The following is a 22,557-nucleotide window of genomic DNA, read 5'->3' on the forward strand; positions in this document are numbered from 1 at the left end:
GAGTTGAAGAAAAAAACTCCAAAAAAAAAAAAAAAAGAATTTATTGGCTGTGAAGGGTAAGGAAGAAGTCTGAGATTGGTTGATTGCCAGCTTTCTAAACAGCATTAAGGAGAAATGGTTTGGTTCCCCCAGGTAAAAATTACAGTTGGAATGAGATTGCTGAGCATGAGAAATAAAAGGCTCTGTGTGAGGCATGTTGAGGTGAGGTACTTTGGATGGTCTAGAATTCCTCCAAATGGATATTTCTAGTAGGAGACTAGTATACAAAAGATAAGTTGTCTTTGTGGGCAAAAATCCCCTCGTAAACTGGCTAACACAGTCATGGCTTATTGGAAGGTTTAGAAGAATCTCATAGAACTCAGTGGCGGGGACCTGAGTTAGACATCCACATGATGGAAAATTGTCTTCAGCTACTTCCCTTCTTTCACTGAGGCAGTATGGTTACTAATGAGAAAATGGATTATGTGGACTTAGGGTTATTGTGATGCTGACCTCGGCTCATCTCTTATAATCTCATAGTTCTCTAATCGTTTCTACTTCTAAATCTCTAAGTCTCAGTTCCAAATTCCAAGAACAGAAGACCTAATTGGCCTAGTTGGATTAAGTGACCACTTTTGTATAGAGAATAGGTCGACATGAGTTTGGGTTGTGACTTCTAGGCTCTGGGTTGGCAGATTCTCTAAGAATGCAATGTGAGAAAAGCAGAAATGATTGGCTGGGAGAATGACACCAGAGCATGGTAAGAATAGCACTCAGGATATAAATCTGGGCTGGAGATAAAAATTGGGGAAACAGTTAAAACTAAGCGATCGGGTGAGATACCCAGGATGCCCACTTTCTCCACTCCTTTTCAATGCAATACTGGAAGTCTTAGCCAATGCAATCATACAAGAAAATAAAATAAAAGGCATTCAAATGGGGAAAGAAGTGAAACTATCTCTATTTGCAGATAACATAATTATATACATAGAAAACTCAAAAGAATCCACAAAGAAAACTCCTGGAAATGATAAATGAATACAGTAAAGTGGCAGGGTACAAAATCAACATACAAAAATCTATATTTCCATACATCAACAACAAACAGACTGAGGTAGAGTTGAAGAAAGCTGTCCCATTTACAATAACAACAAAACAACATGGTACTGACACAAAAACAGGTATATAGACCAATGAAATGGAATAGAGACTCCAGAAATAAACCCCCAAACATATAGCCAACCGATTTTTGACAAAGGACACCATTCAGTGGGGAAAAGAAAATCTCTTTAACAAATGGTACTGGGAAAACTGAGTATCCACTGGCAGAAGAATGAGAATGCAGATTCTGAAAAGTGGAGGTCTGAGATCAGAACCTGGGGGAGAAGCAATATTTAAGAATTGACAGAAAGACAAGTCAGTGAATATAATTCAGAGGGGATAGAAAGAGAGGTAAAAAGAAAGTGTCACACACACACACAAAAAAATAAAAGGAGAAAGGAGTCAACACTATCAAATTCTATAGAGATTGGGGAGGCTGAGAACTGAGGTATGACAAGAAAACTAGTAGTGAGGAAATGTTCAGTGAAGAGATGGAGACAGAAGCAGGATTACAGTGAGGTGACACTATAGTAGAATGTCAGTTTCATGAGGACTAAGGGTGTAGAGAAACTTAAACACATTTGACATTGAATGAAAAGGGGAAATAGAGTTAAAGGTGTTTAAGGAAACATTTCTATACTGATCAGAGATTCTGGGTGGGGAGATATTGAATATATAGCTAAGGAAGACGATCCTTGAAGAAATTAGGTTCTTTGGAGGAGATTGAATGGGATGAACAAGAGCTCTAGATTGAGGGAATTTTCCATTCAAGTGAGGGAGAGAAAGAAGAGATAACAAATATTGTTGAGACTCAGCCTTTGCGGCACTGTTGGTAGCATACCGATCTGTAGTGCTGGAAGCCACATGGCTGATGGTAGGTTTGGATCTCTGGCCTGGTTGACCTGAAACATGCCTGTGCCCAATATCCTGATGAGCTGGAGGACTGGGAAAAAGGGAATGTGGCATGACCACACCCTACTGTCTTCTCTTTATCTCTCCTGTGCACTTGCACATACACACTATCATAAATAAAATAAACTCTAAAATATTTTTGGATGAATAAAGACTGATGCAGTGGCAGTTGAGCCAGTTTGCAGATCTTGAATTTTTATTTCCCTTGTGGGAGGTGGGTCCATGCTGAGGCAGATCTAGGCATGCCAACTTGTGCCTAGGGTAGGACAAATACAATGGAAATGACTTTCTTCTCTTCATCAAGATGCCCTGCGGCGTGGCCATCCCCCCTGGGGGGTGATTTCTCGCTTTCTGTCTCTCTGTCTCTCTCTGTCTTTCTGGCGAGTACACACGCCCTATAGCAAAAACCTCTCCAAAAAAAAAAAAAAAAAAAAAGAAAATCAAAGATGCCCTGATAGCTACATCAGTTTCCTCACTTCTTAGGGAAGCTGGAATTTCCCTATAGGTTGGAGGGGGAAAAGAATGTGGCTGTGAAAAAAAAAACCCTGGATCAGGAGTCAGAAAACCTTGGATTTGGATTCATTTTCTAAAATTTATGGACCACACGACCTTAGATAAATTACTGTGCACCTAAATTCTTCATTTATAAAAAGTGTGTGATACTACTTTCTTTGCCTATTAAAAGATTATTTTTACTGATAGCCTTTAATTTTATATATATATATATATATATATATAGTATAGAATGTGAAGCATAGTACAGATTATAAGCTCCTATTAAAATATATTCCAGACATTCTGAGAATGTAGGCTGCTTCTGGGGCATGTCCTATGGAGCTGGCTAATTCTATCTAACTGTATATACATGTATGGCTTGCCACTGAATAGTTTGCAAGGTTCTTTCTTGGCTACTACACTTGCTGAGGGCTTGGCTTGATGGGGCAGAGTATTCCCACTGGCATAGGAAGTACCTGGAGGGAGAAATCAAATCACAAATGCACTACTTTTGTGAGACTAGGACATACAAAGTTCAGTCTTATAAACTACCTCCAGGAATTATAAGGCAAAGATGAACTCGGCCTCAAAAATTCGCATTGACATTTATGAATGGCACCTCCCCTCTTTCCTTGAATTGCTTCCATCCCCCTTGCCACAAATCAAAACCTAACAGAAGTTTTTTCCTCTGTAGAGTTTCTCAGCTTCTCTAGAGAGAAAAAATAAAAACTTCAGGATATTCATCAACTTTCAGCCCAGCTTCCAGATCTCTACTGATCTTCCAACTAATTTACATCAGTCTCTGATTACTTTTAGATTCAGGTTACATGGAAATGATGATCTGTGTTCATGGGTAGTATAATGGGTATAAATTAAACTAGCAATAATACCTGGTGTCTACCTCACTGATACTGCAAAGGTTAATGAGATAGTGCCTGAATCAATTTGCATTCTTCATCTTCACCTAAAAGCATTTATTATGCCAAATTGGGCTGGGTGTAGGTGAGGGGCTGTGCCACATGTGCACATTTCCTTGTCAGCTGTGCTTGAAATCAGACTTCTGGGTGATTTGCTTTGGTCCTTCTCTTGTGGCTTCGTTTCCAAAAAATGACTTCACTAGACCCGATTTTAAAAGACTGTCAGTCAATGGTGTGGTGGTTAAGGTGTTGGATTCCCACATGGCCAACTGCAGTTCAAGTCCTCGATCTGATGACTTGCTTTCTTACTTTTCCTCTCTCTTTTTCTCTTTCACACATGTCCTATAGCAAACTTAAATAATAAATAAATAAATAAATAAATAAATAAATAGAAAGACAGTGTTGTCACCAAGGATTTTAGTTCTTCACTTGGATTTTCTATTTCCATGGTACAATCTCCTCTTCCATGATTCAATTATTTAGCGTGAACAAAAGGATTTAAAAAAGAATAACTTGTTTTGTCTGTGATTAAGAAAACTTATAAACATTAGATCTAATGGAGAGAAACAAGATTGCTAAAGGTTTTGATACAAAAGGAACTACAGAAAAGCACACCCCCAGATTGAGTGGGCCCTAACCTAGAGGAGGGGGTGCAGCAATAATTACACACGAATTTGTTTCTGGTGAAGTCCCATAGAAAACCGAGAATTCTTTCGACTAGAGGCATCAGGTTCAAAGGGGAGAGCTGCAAGCCCTTGGAAACACCCTTATCTCTTAATTTATTCTCTAAATGTTTGCAAATGACTTAAAGATTTGGCCCCTTAAAATGAAATACTTAAGAAATTATGGCTCATAGAGTCATAATTTTGTATGACCAGAAAGCCACATGTATAAGATAGTCTAAATCTGCATTTTTTCAAAAGACAAAGTAAATTTCCAGATGGGAAATAAGAGAGAGGGCCTCTATTTTGGTGATACAGCATTTGTTGACATTCTTAAAGCACAAACACATTTGAGTAACTAGCTGTTGTTAGGAATAAGGAAGATTTAGGATCAACATTGCTAGCACAAAATAAGATCTACTAGAAATACTACTGATTACTAGAAATTATTCTGTTATAGTGCAAAAAATATTGTATGTAGAAAATACACATTAAAAACAAAATGTTCTTAATACTTGACTCTTACAGATCTAAATAGTGAGAATTCTAACTTCCAGACTTGGGATACACACAGACAAACACACACACACACACACACACACACACACACACACACACACAGACTATATGCTGAGAACAGGGTCATCTATCTGTTGACCCTCTTACCCCCTCACAGTGCTTTGTGAAGGCAGTGAACACAATGGGTACTCAATCCATATTTCTGAATGAAACGACTTACATTTGCTGGACCATAATATACTTTTATGTAACAGGCATCAAGTATAAAGGCGCAGACTTTTTGTAAATAAACTTTGCTGTCTTCAGGCTTTCCTGGGCTCACTCAGGTGTCAAAATAGGGAGAGAGAGAGAAGAAACCTAGGCAATGTTGGCATTCAAAAGGATTGCTACGTGGAAAGCAGAGAAGTCTTCGCCGCAGTCCTGTGGGAGACAGCCGACGCATCATCCAGGCAGCTGATGCTCAGCTACTGACAACAGTCAAGCTTTCAATGTTTCCTCTTGTACAGAAACAAAACAAGAAAAGCAAAGGAAGTGGGGAGGGTGGCAGACAGGAAGGAGTTATTTAGAACTAATTATTAATATGAGTAACAGGATTGTTTTCGGTCTTTTATTGAATTCTGTATAATAACATTTGCAATGGAAACACTTAGAATCCAATGACAAATTTTAAAAATGTATCAGATGAAAACATCACATAATCAAAATTCACAGGTATATACTTATATTTACTTAACAGAAGGCCCAATAGTATGACAAGAACATCAGCGAACATGGAATGAGCTTATTTTAATTTTACATTAATATATGATAAATCAACACAATTTAATGTCAAAAGATGAGTATAGAAAAATACAAAATGTTTGATTTCATATCTTATTTGTTATTATCATTACTTAGAATAATTATTACATCATTCTATACAAAATAATAGTATCCGTTTGATGATGAGAACCAAGTTTGAGGTTAGAAAAATGTAAAGTCCAATATAATAAGCATATGGCCCACTTAAATAGTCACAGTAACACTGCATTGCGAATCAGTAAAAGTACAGAATGTGTCAGACTGTCAACTTACAAGGGAAAGCAATTTAATAGTGTTTATCTGTTTTCTGAAAAAAGAATAAAGATGTAGTACTGTGTCAGGAATTAATGCATGTTCTCCATGTTCAAACTGAGCAGTTATCCGATTTTAGTTTTATCTGAGAAAACTCTTAAGTGGATTTTTAAATATGTGAAAGAACTTTGCCAAATAGCTAAGCTATGACTAAATGTTTTTCTTTTTTTAAAGGTTTTTGCCCTAGGGCACATGCGCTCCTTGGAGAGAGTGATAGAGACAGAGACAGAGGGAGGGAAAGTGAGAAATCAGCCCCCAAGGGGAATGGCCACACCACAATCCCTTCTCCATTCTCTTTCTTGGGCATGCACACACACGCGCCTGATGTGAGGTTCAAGACACCGAGTCCAAGACTCGAACTGCAGTCGGCTATGTGGGAATCCAGCGACGTAACTGCTATGCCATCTGCTGACCCCCAAACTATGGCTAAATGTTAACAGTACTGTTATCTCATACTTGGTTAACTAATTCATTTTAAATAGTTACAGGAAATCGTTTGTTTTTTTTTTTTTAATAAAAAGCATTCCTCTCCATTCCTCCTTCCCTGTACTCCCCCAGTCACAGAACAAGTATGATGAAAAACAATAAGCTGAAAAATGGTTCTGATGATGAATGCAGTCTGGACTTTTTCCTCGGAATCAGAATGAATGCTGTTTCTAGGGTTGATTATTGCTTCTTTCAGCTGTTCAGAAATCAGTCATCATGATAGTTTTTTAAAAAAGGAAATTAGAAATATCAGAGAAGAAGGTCATTTTTCAGTCTAGCATTGTGACATCAAATGAATTTAGTCTGTGGTCAGGGTATGTGGACTTAATGTTTGAGATGAAAAATGTGAATATCACTCTGGAAGGACCATAGTTTAGAAGTATATAAAAAGGTCAAACCGTAATAGCAACAATGCCTTTTTGTTAAAATCTGAAATTTCTCAATGTATCTTTTAAAATTAAATTTTAGTCAAAGTTTTAAGATAATGAATAAGATAAAAATAACATGACAGAGTGAATAGTATGAAGAATATGAGCTTTCAAGCCATGTGTCTTGGGTAAGTCATTTGAAATTCTTAAACTTTGGATGCTTAAGCTCTAAACTTCAGATGGTATTAGCACTTCATGTGATGAACACTGTAAGGAGTAAATAAAATATATGTATGATCTTTGCAAAGTATGATACTAAAAAAAGTTACAGATAAATTTTAGACTCGCTTATGAAAAAATGGAGATGTTCTATTCATTATTCTGACCTCTACATAATTACTATCTGTATAAGATTTCAAAAATGGATTTTTAAAACATTTAGCATATAACCTAGAAATGTGACATACATTGTTTGCTTTCCCTTGTGTGTGTGTGTATATATAACACATCTGCAGGTGTGTTTTAACATAAATTATAGCATTTTATGGGGTAGTTCTCAAATGGTCTATACAGTGTTTTTAAAATAAAAAGAGGCTATTCTTATTTGGTTTATAGTCATACAATTTTATGGCATTTAAGAAAAACACTTTGACAGTTTTAAGTAAACTAGGTACTTAACCTCCCCATCCCCAAACCTAGCATTAAAAGATCACACCATAGGAACAATTTACCAGGAGGATACTACGATGGTTTGTTTAGTATGATCGCTTCACAAATTGTTGTAAGATATAGTATTAACACAATATGCTAGATTAACATTTAGCAAATTTCATCAACTTTTAATAAATGGATGAAATCACTTCTCACAAAGATTACTAACACTAATACATAACAGACTCAATTACACCTAAAGTTAAAATTCAAATTCACCAAACCAAAATTATTGGATTCAATGTTTTAATTAATTGCTCCACTAGTCAAAATATACATTTCCTATTATGATAAGAGGCCTTTAAAAACTGCCCCCTTTTCTGAATGGAAGGGATATAAGACTAAACCTCTGAACAAATAATCTTAGTATGACAAAATATTTCTGGATTATTCAGATGGACTGCTAACATTTAACAATTTCTCTAGTGCCCACATTTTTAGCATCATTATAACCTAATCTCTTTCTGCAATAAAATTGGCAACCAGAATATGTTCATATTTTTCAATGGGTGTATTACCTCTTATCTACGTTGTGCAAAAGCTATAACCCTTCTTTTCCCAACTGTCCACTAATACCAAACATAAGTTTTGGGGTTATCCCTGAATTTTGTTTGTCACTCCTGAGCAAAATTAATTACAATATGGCTCTATCAGGCCTCCTTTATATGCAAAAAAAAATTACAAAATTTTATGAATATTATTTAAAATTATAGACATTGCCAAAAGGCCATTAACCTTTTAATGTGACAAATATGTACCTTACAATCAGCTACAGTTCATTAGTAAGCATGATACATGTAATTCTGATCTGCTAAGTGTTCATTTAACTACAAAAATGTAAAGAGATGATAAACTTGAACAGACATTGTATTTAGGTAACTCTCAGCATTCAAAGATGAAATGATAAATTGTAGTAATGAAGCCATAGTCAAATAAAAAGGAATGCTTAACTTTTCTATGTCTTGCTGAGGTCAATCGGCAATGTCCGAAATATGATTTGGATTTGCAATCTATTCAGTAACTTGATTAGGACTAAGTGGCATCTCAGCAACATGTACATGTACACATTGTGACAGTGTGAAAATGTTACAGAATTTTTGGAGATGAAAAAAAGCATACAGATTACTAAATTTAAAGAACTTTCCCTTTACAGATACAGCAATTGAGGCTCTGAGAAGTTAAAGGGACCCTCCCAGGGCACAGGAGTTATTGGCAGAGCCAGCACTACAGCACAGACTCCTGCATCAGCTCCACAAAACTGCTGCTTGTGTACAAGGAAATCCAGAGACTGTAAGGCAAACACTTCTATCGCACTAGCCTTTTCTCACCTTCCCCTTACAATGTTGAGTGTACAATAAAGCTCTGGTATATTTTAGCATTGTGTGTACAATTTCCAAATCACCTTAACATCTAAGTAAATTTCACAAAAGATTTTTAAATATGTGAAAGAACTTTGCCAAATAGCTAAGCTATGACTAAATGTTTTTCTTTTTTTAAAGGTTTTTGCCCTAGGGCACATGCGCTCCTTGGAGAGAGTGATAGAGACAGAGACAGAGGGAGGGAAAGTGAGAAATCAGCCCCCAAGGGGAATGGCCACACCACAATCCCTTCTCCATTCTCTTTCTTGGGCATGCACACACACGCGCCTGATGTGAGGTTCAAGACACCGAGTCCAAGACTCGAACTGCAGTCGGCTATGTGGGAATCCAGCGACGTAACTGCTATGCCATCTGCTGACCCCCAAACTATGGCTAAATGTTAACAGTACTGTTATCTCATACTTGGTTAACTAATTCATTTTAAATAGTTACAGGAAATCGTTTGTTTTTTTTTTTTAATAAAAAGCATTCCTCTCCATTCCTCCTTCCCTGTACTCCCCCAGTCACAGAACAAGTATGATGAAAAACAATAAGCTGAAAAATGGTTCTGATGATGAATGCAGTCTGGACTTTTTCCTCGGAATCAGAATGAATGCTGTTTCTAGGGTTGATTATTGCTTCTTTCAGCTGTTCAGAAATCAGTCATCATGATAGTTTTTTAAAAAAGGAAATTAGAAATATCAGAGAAGAAGGTCATTTTTCAGTCTAGCATTGTGACATCAAATGAATTTAGTCTGTGGTCAGGGTATGTGGACTTAATGTTTGAGATGAAAAATGTGAATATCACTCTGGAAGGACCATAGTTTAGAAGTATATAAAAAGGTCAAACCGTAATAGCAACAATGCCTTTTTGTTAAAATCTGAAATTTCTCAATGTATCTTTTAAAATTAAATTTTAGTCAAAGTTTTAAGATAATGAATAAGATAAAAATAACATGACAGAGTGAATAGTATGAAGAATATGAGCTTTCAAGCCATGTGTCTTGGGTAAGTCATTTGAAATTCTTAAACTTTGGATGCTTAAGCTCTAAACTTCAGATGGTATTAGCACTTCATGTGATGAACACTGTAAGGAGTAAATAAAATATATGTATGATCTTTGCAAAGTATGATACTAAAAAAAGTTACAGATAAATTTTAGACTCGCTTATGAAAAAATGGAGATGTTCTATTCATTATTCTGACCTCTACATAATTACTATCTGTATAAGATTTCAAAAATGGATTTTTAAAACATTTAGCATATAACCTAGAAATGTGACATACATTGTTTGCTTTCCCTTGTGTGTGTGTGTATATATAACACATCTGCAGGTGTGTTTTAACATAAATTATAGCATTTTATGGGGTAGTTCTCAAATGGTCTATACAGTGTTTTTAAAATAAAAAGAGGCTATTCTTATTTGGTTTATAGTCATACAATTTTATGGCATTTAAGAAAAACACTTTGACAGTTTTAAGTAAACTAGGTACTTAACCTCCCCATCCCCAAACCTAGCATTAAAAGATCACACCATAGGAACAATTTACCAGGAGGATACTACGATGGTTTGTTTAGTATGATCGCTTCACAAATTGTTGTAAGATATAGTATTAACACAATATGCTAGATTAACATTTAGCAAATTTCATCAACTTTTAATAAATGGATGAAATCACTTCTCACAAAGATTACTAACACTAATACATAACAGACTCAATTACACCTAAAGTTAAAATTCAAATTCACCAAACCAAAATTATTGGATTCAATGTTTTAATTAATTGCTCCACTAGTCAAAATATACATTTCCTATTATGATAAGAGGCCTTTAAAAACTGCCCCCTTTTCTGAATGGAAGGGATATAAGACTAAACCTCTGAACAAATAATCTTAGTATGACAAAATATTTCTGGATTATTCAGATGGACTGCTAACATTTAACAATTTCTCTAGTGCCCACATTTTTAGCATCATTATAACCTAATCTCTTTCTGCAATAAAATTGGCAACCAGAATATGTTCATATTTTTCAATGGGTGTATTACCTCTTATCTACGTTGTGCAAAAGCTATAACCCTTCTTTTCCCAACTGTCCACTAATACCAAACATAAGTTTTGGGGTTATCCCTGAATTTTGTTTGTCACTCCTGAGCAAAATTAATTACAATATGGCTCTATCAGGCCTCCTTTATATGCAAAAAAAAATTACAAAATTTTATGAATATTATTTAAAATTATAGACATTGCCAAAAGGCCATTAACCTTTTAATGTGACAAATATGTACCTTACAATCAGCTACAGTTCATTAGTAAGCATGATACATGTAATTCTGATCTGCTAAGTGTTCATTTAACTACAAAAATGTAAAGAGATGATAAACTTGAACAGACATTGTATTTAGGTAACTCTCAGCATTCAAAGATGAAATGATAAATTGTAGTAATGAAGCCATAGTCAAATAAAAAGGAATGCTTAACTTTTCTATGTCTTGCTGAGGTCAATCGGCAATGTCCGAAATATGATTTGGATTTGCAATCTATTCAGTAACTTGATTAGGACTAAGTGGCATCTCAGCAACATGTACATGTACACATTGTGACAGTGTGAAAATGTTACAGAATTTTTGGAGATGAAAAAAAGCATACAGATTACTAAATTTAAAGAACTTTCCCTTTACAGATACAGCAATTGAGGCTCTGAGAAGTTAAAGGGACCCTCCCAGGGCACAGGAGTTATTGGCAGAGCCAGCACTACAGCACAGACTCCTGCATCAGCTCCACAAAACTGCTGCTTGTGTACAAGGAAATCCAGAGACTGTAAGGCAAACACTTCTATCGCACTAGCCTTTTCTCACCTTCCCCTTACAATGTTGAGTGTACAATAAAGCTCTGGTATATTTTAGCATTGTGTGTACAATTTCCAAATCACCTTAACATCTAAGTAAATTTCACAAAAAAGTTCTACTCCTTTATAGCTATCACTTTAGTCTATTTTCCCTTCTGCAGAGTAATTTTTCTTCTTCACAATCCCCTTATAGATCAGTGAAAATTCTTAAAGAATCTTATTTCTTCTTTGCACAATCAATTTGAAGGATGACATATTTATGACACTTTTAAGATTTATGAAATCTTATTTCAATTTATACTTTCCTTCCAGAAATGTATAAGAAAATCTTAAATATTTCTCAAAGCTTTTTTTCGAACATGTAGAAAGAGGATTTGGGGGCTTGGAAAGGGCTCCAGAGATCACTGAACCTGTCATACCCATTTGGCAATGGAAGAAACTGAAGTCTAGCAATGGTAACTGACTTCATCTATGCTTTCACAGGTAGGAAGTAGGTGAGAATTCTAGTCTCCTTTTACCTACCCATTCTCTGAACTATATTTTATATGGCAGTTTACACATCTGATACCATTCTGTACAAAAATCCAGGTTTTCTTATTTCTTTGAAATGCAGACTGTAATAATAATGCAGCTATTAAACATGATATTAAATATAATGCTTAAAGTTATGTCATTGGTATTTCATAAAGGTAGATTTTGTGTCTATTTTTATAATACTTACTATCCTTACTAAAAACATCTAGACATATAAGACTTCCTACAGCACAGTTGATCAGTTTGCTTCAACTAGTCCAACTTCTGATGAGGACTACTCTACGACTGACCAGGTTGCAACTATCAATTACGAGGACTAAGCTGTCTGCAAGGGACTGACTCTTCTTTGGGACAGTGTCTCTGCAACATAGGCTAACACAAAATAAAAACAAGGTGGTGGCAATATTTCCACTTTAATCACAGATCATTTAGAGTGGAGTTTCAAACAGCTCAGTATGAGAGAGCTGACATTCCTTTACTTTACTTTTTCCTGTAATGACCTGGTCTCAAAGTTTTGCTCATAAAAAAATTACCAGCAGATTGTGAAAATCTCATTATAGATATTGCCTCAAAGAAAGTTCCCTGGTTCTCCCCATCTGTTTTGCTGCTAGTAGGTATAAGATTGTTTTAGTTACTGATTCTTCTATACTGACAATGAAACTTAGCATCAAGGAAATTCATTTCCTTCCACAGGGCATCAAAAAATTTATAATCTTGGCTTTGCTACTAAAATATTTTTATAGTAATTGTAATTCTACAAGTACTTTTATTTATAACTTAGCATTGCTATGCAGTTAAATAACAGAAGATTGGTTATTTATACATTTGTTCAGGTTTATTTTGCAGATAAAATATGGAAATGATAAAGTCTTCCATATACTAAGTGTTCACAGTTTGACTCTCCATAAGGCCTATGAAGTAATGTACAAATAGCTACCATTCTGCTGAAATGTCACAGTAAATACATTAATAATGACACAGAAGTGAAATGTCCCCCAAAGGGAAACTGTCTTCATAACCTTCTAAATCTCTTTTTTAACTAAAACTTTTTTTTAATTGAAAAAAAGTTCCATTTCTAAAAGAATATAAAAATAGAAAATGAGCTAGGGACCTATTACATATATCATTTTGAAGGAAAAGTTATAAACATTAGATGAAATATATATCTCTGAGAATGTGCTTTGTCTCACCACACCAACCATCCATAAGAACTAAATTGAATAAATAGACTAATATGAGCTTGAAAAATAAAACTAAATGCTAAAATTTTAGTTAAGTGAGCCCACTTACAGCATATATTAAGTACTAATATATTTGTATAAAGTTAAGCTCAGCTAAAACCTAACTATAAGACTAACTGGAAAATCTATCATTTTGAACTAAAAATAAAAGAATGTTTAATCAAGCAAGGCACATTTCTTTTAGGCAAGTCTGTCTTTAATACTATTCATCTGGGCACAGTGTAGACTTCATTTATTTACGTGTAAATGGGCTAATCTATGTATAAGAGCCTTTGGTACAAAATACATCTTCACAAATAAAAGTTGCACATAACCTAAAACATAAAATATAACATGAATATACCTCACGATTACATAGTCCAGTAGCTAACTGAAAAATAGAAAACAATAATAGTTGGCTTGTTAGAAACAAATATTCAGGCTTTCTTTATCCACAGCATTGAGTATAGATTTTGGATGGTTAGATTTCATCGAAATGTCAAAAGTTTGAAATAATACCTTAATATTTTTACTATCCTTCCTTATCTCTTGGTCAATATCTTTTGTACTGCACACAATATGAAGAGAATCCTCCCGATTCAGAGCTGTTTCCATTAAATAAAGCATTTGCTAGAGACATATTATTTAATGTCAACTGAAACAAAAATATGTGCTGGCAGAGAGATCACCGCCCATCAGTGATGCACCTGCCAATGTATTCTTGATCCAGGCAGTTTACAACTGAGCATCCTCCTGGCCAGAACAGCTCTCCAGTGGAGCTCCTCAGGGATCTGGTGGGCAGAGTAAACACAATAATTTACTGCATATTTAGAATTCAAAAACTAGAGACCTTATGCCAGTAGAAAATGGTTTTATTCATACTTTCAAAAACTTCTTTTTGTACTGCTTCCCTGAGAAGTTCAAGCAGCTTAACTCTATAAATGTATTAACTACATATTGAAAGCTTTCGCTGAAAAATAGGAAACAGTTTGCATATGCTAAAGTTATAAACTTTTTTGTACTAATAATGACTCCCAAATTTAGTCCAAACCAATGTAATCATTCACTTTTTAAACAGAACATTTTATCTTCACTCTTAGTACCACCTGAAATGTTTTGAGTACCTACTGAATTTTGGAAAAATGTATGTATTCATTTTCTCAATTTATTTTCCAGGGTTTGTTTCTTTTATGGCCCTTCATCCTAATGCTATCATTCAAAAAATGAGAATTCCTTTTTGGATGGAAATCCCATGCTCAGGAGACAGAAGGAGGCATGGTGGTTGAGGGCACTGGACTCCCACATGGCCAACCATGGTTCGAGTCCCAGACCTAGCGACTTGGTTTCTCACTTTCCCTCTTTCTCTCTCTTGCTCTGTGCCTCTCTAATCAAATTAAAATAAATAAATAAGGAAATAAATAAATAAATGTTAAATAAAATAATTCTTATTAAAAAAATAAAAAGAAATCCCACACACATATAAATGTTATGAAGAGGGGATAAAAAGAGGAGGGGAGGGCTGGCAGGTGGTATGGTGGTTAAGGGTGCTGGACTCCCACATGGCTGACCACAGTTCAAGTTCCAGACCTGGCAGCTTGCTTTCTCACTTTCTCTCTCTCTCTCTCTCTCTCATTCTGTCCTTCTCCAGGCAAATTAAAATAAATAAATAAAGATAAATAAAATAATTATTTAAAAAGGGGGAGGGGAACAGTTTTAAAACAAAGTGCTGTGAAATCTATGTTCTAGGTGCTAAAGAGGCCACCACGCCTATATCTTCCATTATAAGTAACTTTCAAATCTGTTGATCTTTTCAAGCATAAACTCTGTACAGTTATGCACCACTTTAAAATGTTACAAATTAGGATAATAAACATTTGACCACAGTCTGTGGAAATGGAGAAATAAAAGCTACAAGTTTGGTGTTCTCCTCCTCCAACTGTAAAGAAGTTATTTAGAAAAGCTGACATTTTAAAAAAATGGCATAATTCAATATGACATTCTTGCTCATTGCTAAATCCTGAATCTAGAATGGTGTTTGGCACACAGTAGATATTTTATATATTGAATGAATGAATAAATCCCCACCACTTTGCATAGTTTCTGATACGTGGGAGACAGTAAAAATATGTTGAATGAATATATATATATATATATATAATATACACACACACACACACACATATATATAAATTAGATTAATGTACTATAGAAATTTACTACTTAGCATAAAGGATGCCTATAAAGACAAAAATAGGGGCTGGACAGTGACACAGCAGTAAAATGTGATGTTCAGAATCTTCTTATGTGGTTCGTTTGCAGAGACCTCCCTGAGTACTCATCTGTGCCCATGGTCCAGAGCTGGCTGAGAGTGGGGGTGAATCATAGCATTGAAACCCTTTTGAGGATGCTGTATCTCTTGGTTATAAAAGAAATAAGGTAACATAAACTTAAGAAGAAGAAAAGATACCAAGTGCTAAACCCAGAGCCAGGTTTCAATAATATGTGAATATTATTCATCATAATCCATAGAGAAGACTGCTTCCCATATATACGTTTGGTTTTTTTTTTTTTTTTTTAAGAGATTTTTCACTGTAGGGCGTGTGCGCTCGCCAGACAGACAGAGAGAGACATAGAGACAGAAAGCGAGAAATCACCCCCCAGGGGGGATGGTCACGCCGCAATCCCTTCTCCTCCATTCTCCTCTCGGGATCTTGGGCACGCACGCACACGCGCCCAGCGTGAGTTTTAAGCCACCGGGTCCGGGACACAAACCGCGGTCGACTACGTGGGAGTCCAGCGACATAGCCATTACGCTAACTGCTGGTTCCCTATACGTTTGGTTTTAACAGGTGCCCTAAAACTGGTGGTAAATGCATGCCCATAGTCAATGTTCTGAAATTTGAACATGCTTTTTTTTTCAATTGCCAGAGAGCATGTGCATTTGTCACAGAAAGATGAAGAGACAAAGTATCCCCCCCAACCCCAGAGGGGTGCAGTCATTCTCCCATCCCTTTAACTCCATTTCTCCATCCGGATGGGATCTTGGTCATATAAACACACTTGCCTGGCATGTTCTTCAGACTGCCAAGGCCAGGATTCAAACTGCAGTTGGCCATGTGGGATCTGGAACCCCTGAGCACTAGCCTGTAAGGCTAGTCCTAGCTTTTGATGGAAGAATCAAATTAAATACTATACACCTACTGTGTACTGAAATGTTTTCCTTATTGGCCTGGGTCATACCACTGATCAAAGACCGAATTCCTTAACACTAATTTTTGGTCAAAAAAGCCAAAGGATAATAAGTATGCTTTATTTTTCATTATGAAAATGATCATGGTTTAATAATTATTAATAACTACTAATCATAAGAAATTACGAGGAACATGAATGACCTGGTATCCATTTCATTTCCTAAGTGCCCACCCTCTGCTCAGTGCTACTGCTACCTTGCTTATTTTGAGATGTCTATGTTACATTATGCTTGTCTCACTGCAGTGATATCCTTTGTATACACGGAGTTGGGCCTCCTTGTTAAATCTCATGTATCAATACCTACTTTTCAAGGCCCTTGAGATTATGTAAATATGGTATGGCATCCTAGTAGATCATTGGTTTGCAGGGAGCTGCAATTCAACAGAAACAAGCAAAAATTAAAAGTAAAGTAGGAGAGCAATCATGATGTTTAAGTAAGCTGCTAAAGAGTGGGCTGAAAGGCTTAGAAGAATGGACACTGAATTAAGTATCAAAGTCAACTCTATTAAAAGAGAGAAAGTCTAGTAGAGAATAGTGACCTATATTGGAAGATATCTGACTATATAAATGTCCTAGCATATAAAGCTAAGAGGATAAAAACAGATAAATTTCAGTAATTGTCAAATTTGCAAAGAAGTAATTAATACCTCCAGCAAGGCCTATATGAATGAAGTACAGAAACCTAGTTTATGTAACTGCTAGCCTCACTAACTTGTATTTGATGAGGAAAGGGTTAAAATCACTTTATAACATGTAGTTTCATGGGAATTTTGTTTTCATGTGTCTATATTTTGACAACTATTAAATCACATGGAGTTGGCTACTTACCAATCAAGTTCTTCTACTAACCAAATGGTAATGAATAAGCCCAAGGAGTAGAAAGAATATTTGCTCAATTATGTACACTTTTCTGATTGGTATCTTGAAAATTACATACAAAAGAGGTTTAAATGCACTTAGTAATTAAAGATGGTAATATGTTAAGATGAGAGCTTTGTAAAAAAGCTTACGTGTCATGGGAAAATGAGTTACGAGGTATAATCAATACTACTTTGAGCAGTCTTTAGGTTTACTAATGAGCATCCTCAATTCACATAAACAGTAAAGAAAACTGCTCTTTTAACATCAGTTAAATATTTGCAGGTAAAAGGTCTACAGAATCTAGGTAAAAGCAATTCAAATATAGGTCTTACTGGAAAAAATTATTTCTGTGATTTCTGATTACTCAGTAAATTTGCCCTTTAGAAATGTAGTCACTCTTTTTAAACATGCTTTTCATCATGGTTTCTCATAGAAGTAATGCAATAGTGAATATCTGATATTTTATTGTTCTGTGGTCACACATTAGGTAAATACAAAATGTAATGGCACATGCTGCTGCCTCTTAAATGTCTAGTAGCTGCATGATACCAGGTTAGAATGGGAAAATGCAGTAAAACCTATATTGAATTAAGTAATAAAGTCATTCCCCCTTACCCCAAACCAGAAAAAAAAGAGGGAAATTCTTCCCTCTTTTTGCAGTAGGGTGCGTGCACTCACCAGAGAGACAGAAACAAAAAGTGAGAAATCATTCCCCAGAGGGGAAGGCCACACCACAAGCCCTTCTCTTTCATTCTCCTCTAAAGATCTTGGGCATACATATATATGTTCCTGGTGTGATTTTCAAGCTGCTGGATCCAGGACTCGAACTGCAGTCAACCATGTGAAAATCCAGTGCCTTAACCACTACACCACCTGCTGATCCCTTGTGTGTTAATTTTTTTTTTAAAAAAGCCTCTAATAATGTGTCATGAGGAGAGAAAAATGATCTCTACTTTATGTGGACTTAACTGTATAAACTGACGGGAAGAGAAGAGTATAATTTTTGCTGGTCTACATACCTAAACTCAAGCACCTGTGCTTTTAATTTGGTGAAACACTAGTTTTGTTTTATTTTTTGTTTGTTTGTTTTTGTTTTTAAGTGCTACTTGAATGTGCAGAGGCAACAGTCAGGTTATTCTCTTGATTTGGTTTGCTTAGGATATCGGGGGGAAGGAAGAACTTCAGAGCGGTCTCAAGAAAGTTCCTAAAAAGTTTACTTAAAATCATGGCAATATCCGTAGTATTCATTTCAATGCTTTAGTTTCAGTCATTCTATACACCTGTCAGTTTTCAAAGCCACTAGGAATTTCTCAATACCAACATGTGCTACTGGACTGCTGCTTAATTTTCATCTTATTATCTGTAAGTGGCCTAACTTCTGCCAAAATAAAAGACACTAAGAATATGCTCTTTTTATGGTGTGTATGTGTGTGTGTGTGTAAATTAAATGTCTCAATTTCCTTTCATGTGTCAACAATCACTTTTCACCTGATTTTGTTACATATTCTACAATGTACCTTGATAATAACATATAATTAGGTTATTTTATAAAAGAAATTATTTTATACCATTTTTTGGGGGAGAGATTTTTGCTCTAGGACATGTGTGCTCGTCAGAGACATGGAAAATGAGAAATTACTCCCCAAGGGGGATGGCCACACCACAGTCCCCTCACCTACACTCTCCTCTTGGATTTGGGGCACATGCACACATGTGCCTGGCATGAGTTTCAAACTGCTGGGTCTGGGACTTGAACTATGGTCGACCATGTGAGAGTACAACATCTAAATCATGATGATACCTGCTGGCTCCTATTTTATACCATTTCTATAGTTATATAATTCTGTAATGTGATTCATTGTCAAGTTTCTAATGCCTGATTCAGTAGCTATCATAGTAATGATGACCTCATGGATATTTAGGGCTCACCTTAAATGAAGCTTGAGACTGAACTTACTGGGAAGTTTTTTGGAATGTCTGCTAGATAGCTAAGCCCCTTGGACCTAGCATTTGCTCTGATTTTGGAGGGCCACTTAGATCAATGGGTAGATGTATATATATATATATTTTTTTTTTTTGAGAGGTTTTCGCTATAGGGCGCGTGCGCTCACCAGACACACATAGAGACAGAAAGCAAGAAATCACCCCCCGGGGGGATGGTCACGCCACAATCCCTTCTCCTCCATTCTCCTCTCGGGATCTTGGGCACGCACACACACGCATCCGGCGTGAGTTTTAAGCCACCGGGTCTGGGACGCGAACCATGGTCGACTACGTGGGAGTCCAGCGACATAGCCATTACGCTAACTGCTGGTTCCCTAGATGTGTATATATTGAGTACCATTCATAAACAGTGTTCCAATAGATATTATACAGAAAACATGGCCTCTGTAAAACAGTCTTTCAGGTAGACTTGACAATATCTCCTTTAATGTTATATTTAAGTTATTTACATTAAGAAATTCCATCCCCATAATTGGGTAGTACATCCTGTGGAAAACTTGCTCAGGAGTCCTTTACCAAGTGGATGCCTTCTCCAGTGACCCTGTTACAAGGAATTTTCTCTAAAAGAACATGGCAAAGAATATAAGCCACATAGTGATTAAAGTGGAGCACAGATGGACTACATAAAAATTCTTATAGGTTAAAAGCAAAGCAAATTGGAATGTCATTTTTTACCTCGCATGTCTCTCTCCAATAAATACTTAAAAATTTTTTTGCCAAAGGGCATGTGCTCTGGATATAGATATAGATATACAGAGAGAGAGAGAGAGAGAGAGAGAGAGAGAGAGAGAGAGAGAGCAAGCAAGCAAAAGTATCTTCTCAAAAGGGTGAAGTCATGCTACAATCCCTTCTCCTCCTCTGTTTCTCCATCCCTGTTGGTATTTTGGGCATGCACACACATATACCCAGCATGTTTTACAAGCTGTGGGGCCAGGATTTGAATCAGGGTCAGCTATGTAGAATCCAGTCCCTGTCACCTGTCAATCATGCGGTTGTTCCAGTAAACACTTATTGAGCACCAACTGTATTCTAGGAACTATTCTAGTTTTGGTATATAGCATGATAAATAGACAAAAGTCCTTGTCCTAATGGAAAGGAGGTGAAATAAAAATAAATGAAAAAATATATAATGTCTAATACATCAGAGGAAAAATGAAGCAGAAAAAGGATATAAAGAGTATTATGGGCTCAAATTTTAAATGGAGTGGCCAGGGAAGGCTTCAATGAGAAGGGATGATGCCTAACAGAAGTGATGGAGTGAGTCATGCCAGAACATTCCAGGCAGGTGATATAGAAGTACAAAGACCCCAAGGTGAAGCATGCCTGGTGTATATGAAGAAAAGCAAGAAGGCCAGTGTGGCTGCAGCAGAGGATCACACGGGAAAGGAATCAGAAACAAGCCTAGAAGGGTAAGGGCCCTAAATGAGGTAGAGTCACGTGGGCCACTGTAAGCCTTTAGTTTGTACTCCATGTAAAACGAAGAATCAAATGGGAGTTTTGACACAAAGAAGTAACATGACCTGACAAGAGTTTTAAAAGGATCACTTTGGCTGCTATGCTGAGAATAGACTCAATAGGAGAAAGGATGAAAGCCAAGGGACCAGTCAGGAAGGTACTGCAAAAATTCAGGTGACAGATAATGATGGTTTAGATTAGATGGTAGCAGAAGAAATGGTAAAAAGTGGTAAGGCTCTCGGGACCAGCAGTGGGCGTAATGGCTATGTCGCTGGACTCCCATGTAGTCGACCACGGTTTGAGTCCTGGACACGGTGGCTTAGACTCATACCAGGCACGTGTGCGTGCATGCCCAAGATCCCGAGAGGAGAAGGGATTGTGGTGTGGCCATTCCCCCTGGGGGGTGATTTCTCACTTTCTGTCTGTCTGTCTCTTTCTGGCGAGCCCAAATGCCCTATAACAAAAACCTCTCCAAATAAAAAAAAAAAAAAAAAAAAGGAGTAGTAAGGCCCTTGAAACATACAAAAAGTAGAGCCAACAAGATTTTCCCAATAGATTGGATAAGGAGTATAAGAAAGAATAATAAAAAATAATTCCAATGATTTTAGCTTGAGCAACCAGAAAACTGAAGTTGCCAGTAATACAGATGGGAAGTATGAGGCTTAAGCTTGATGGGGTGTGGGATGGGAAGAAGGAAAGTTTAGATTTGGACATACTGAGATGTCTGTTCGACATCCAAGTGTCACATTTACATATATACATGTACATATATACATATATTTCATAAAGCTATGAGAACAGGACTGAATACAGAAAGAAAAGAGATCCAAGGACTGAGCTGTGGAACGTGGTGCTCTCCAACATTAAGACCCAGGAGAGATAAGAACAGAACCAGTGAATGGGGGCCAGAGATGTAGGAGAAAAAGCCAAAGTGGTCTCCTAGAAGTCAAATGAAGAAAGTCTTCCTAGGAAGGGAGAAGTATTCTACCATGCCAAAAGCTTCCGATAGGTCACATGAAATGACCGCTGGGTTTAGTTGTATGAGGTCACCAGTAACTCTGAAAAGTACACTTCTGATGAACTGCCACGGTTGAAAGCCTGTTTGCAACACAAAACAAGGTGAAAATAGAAAGCGATCCAGTAGTGAACAAAGAGATCTAGTCCCTACGAGTAAGAAAGAAATAGAAATTAATCATATAGCACAAATAAATGTAAAATTACAGCAATGTCAAAATGTTGCATTTAATTCATCCTAAAGCATACTTTTTAGACTTGAGCAACTATGAATTTGGAATGTACCTTAAAATCACTAGTAGCTTACCCTTATAATCAGCAGTTCTTTTCTACTTTGATACATAATGTAATGATGGTTCTTTCTTTTTTTTTTTTTTTTTTTTGGAGAGGTTTTTGCTATAGGGTGTGTGTGCTCGCCAGAGAGACAGAGAGATAGAAAGTGAGAAATCACCCTCCGGGGGGATGGCCACGCTGCAATCCCTTCTTCTCCATTCTCCTCTTAGGATTTTCTGTGTGTACGCACACATGTTCAGCATGAGTTTCAAGCTGCCAGGTCTGTGACTCAAACTGCTGTTGACCATGTGGGAATACCATGCAGTGCCTTAACACTACACCACCGGCTGGCCCCAGTAATACTGGGTTTTACAATCAAATTTTATTAATCATTTCATAACAGAGGAATTAATGAGACCAGAGTCATGAGAGATGTCTTGGAGGAAGTACTGAAGTAAAAATAGAAGTTAGAAG

At 36.5% G+C, this 22,557-nt stretch overlaps 1 protein-coding gene across 1 annotated transcript in view; it reads right to left on the reverse strand.

Annotated features, from left to right (window-relative positions):
* Positions 1 to 8,889: 8,889 nt before the first annotated feature.
* Positions 8,890 to 22,557, reverse strand: part of KCNA3 (potassium voltage-gated channel subfamily A member 3) — a gene marked incomplete at its 5' end in the record, with an annotated part of 23,889 nt that continues 10,221 nt past the window's right edge. The window contains one exon of the mRNA XM_027772289.1: positions 8,890 to 14,015. The remainder of the gene's footprint in view (positions 14,016 to 22,557) is intronic.

Source organism: Tupaia chinensis, unplaced genomic scaffold (genome assembly GCF_000334495.1).
Source record: "Tupaia chinensis unplaced genomic scaffold, TupChi_1.0 Scaffold000270_2, whole genome shotgun sequence".
In the NCBI taxonomy this organism is placed as follows: Eukaryota; Metazoa; Chordata; class Mammalia; order Scandentia; family Tupaiidae; genus Tupaia; species Tupaia belangeri.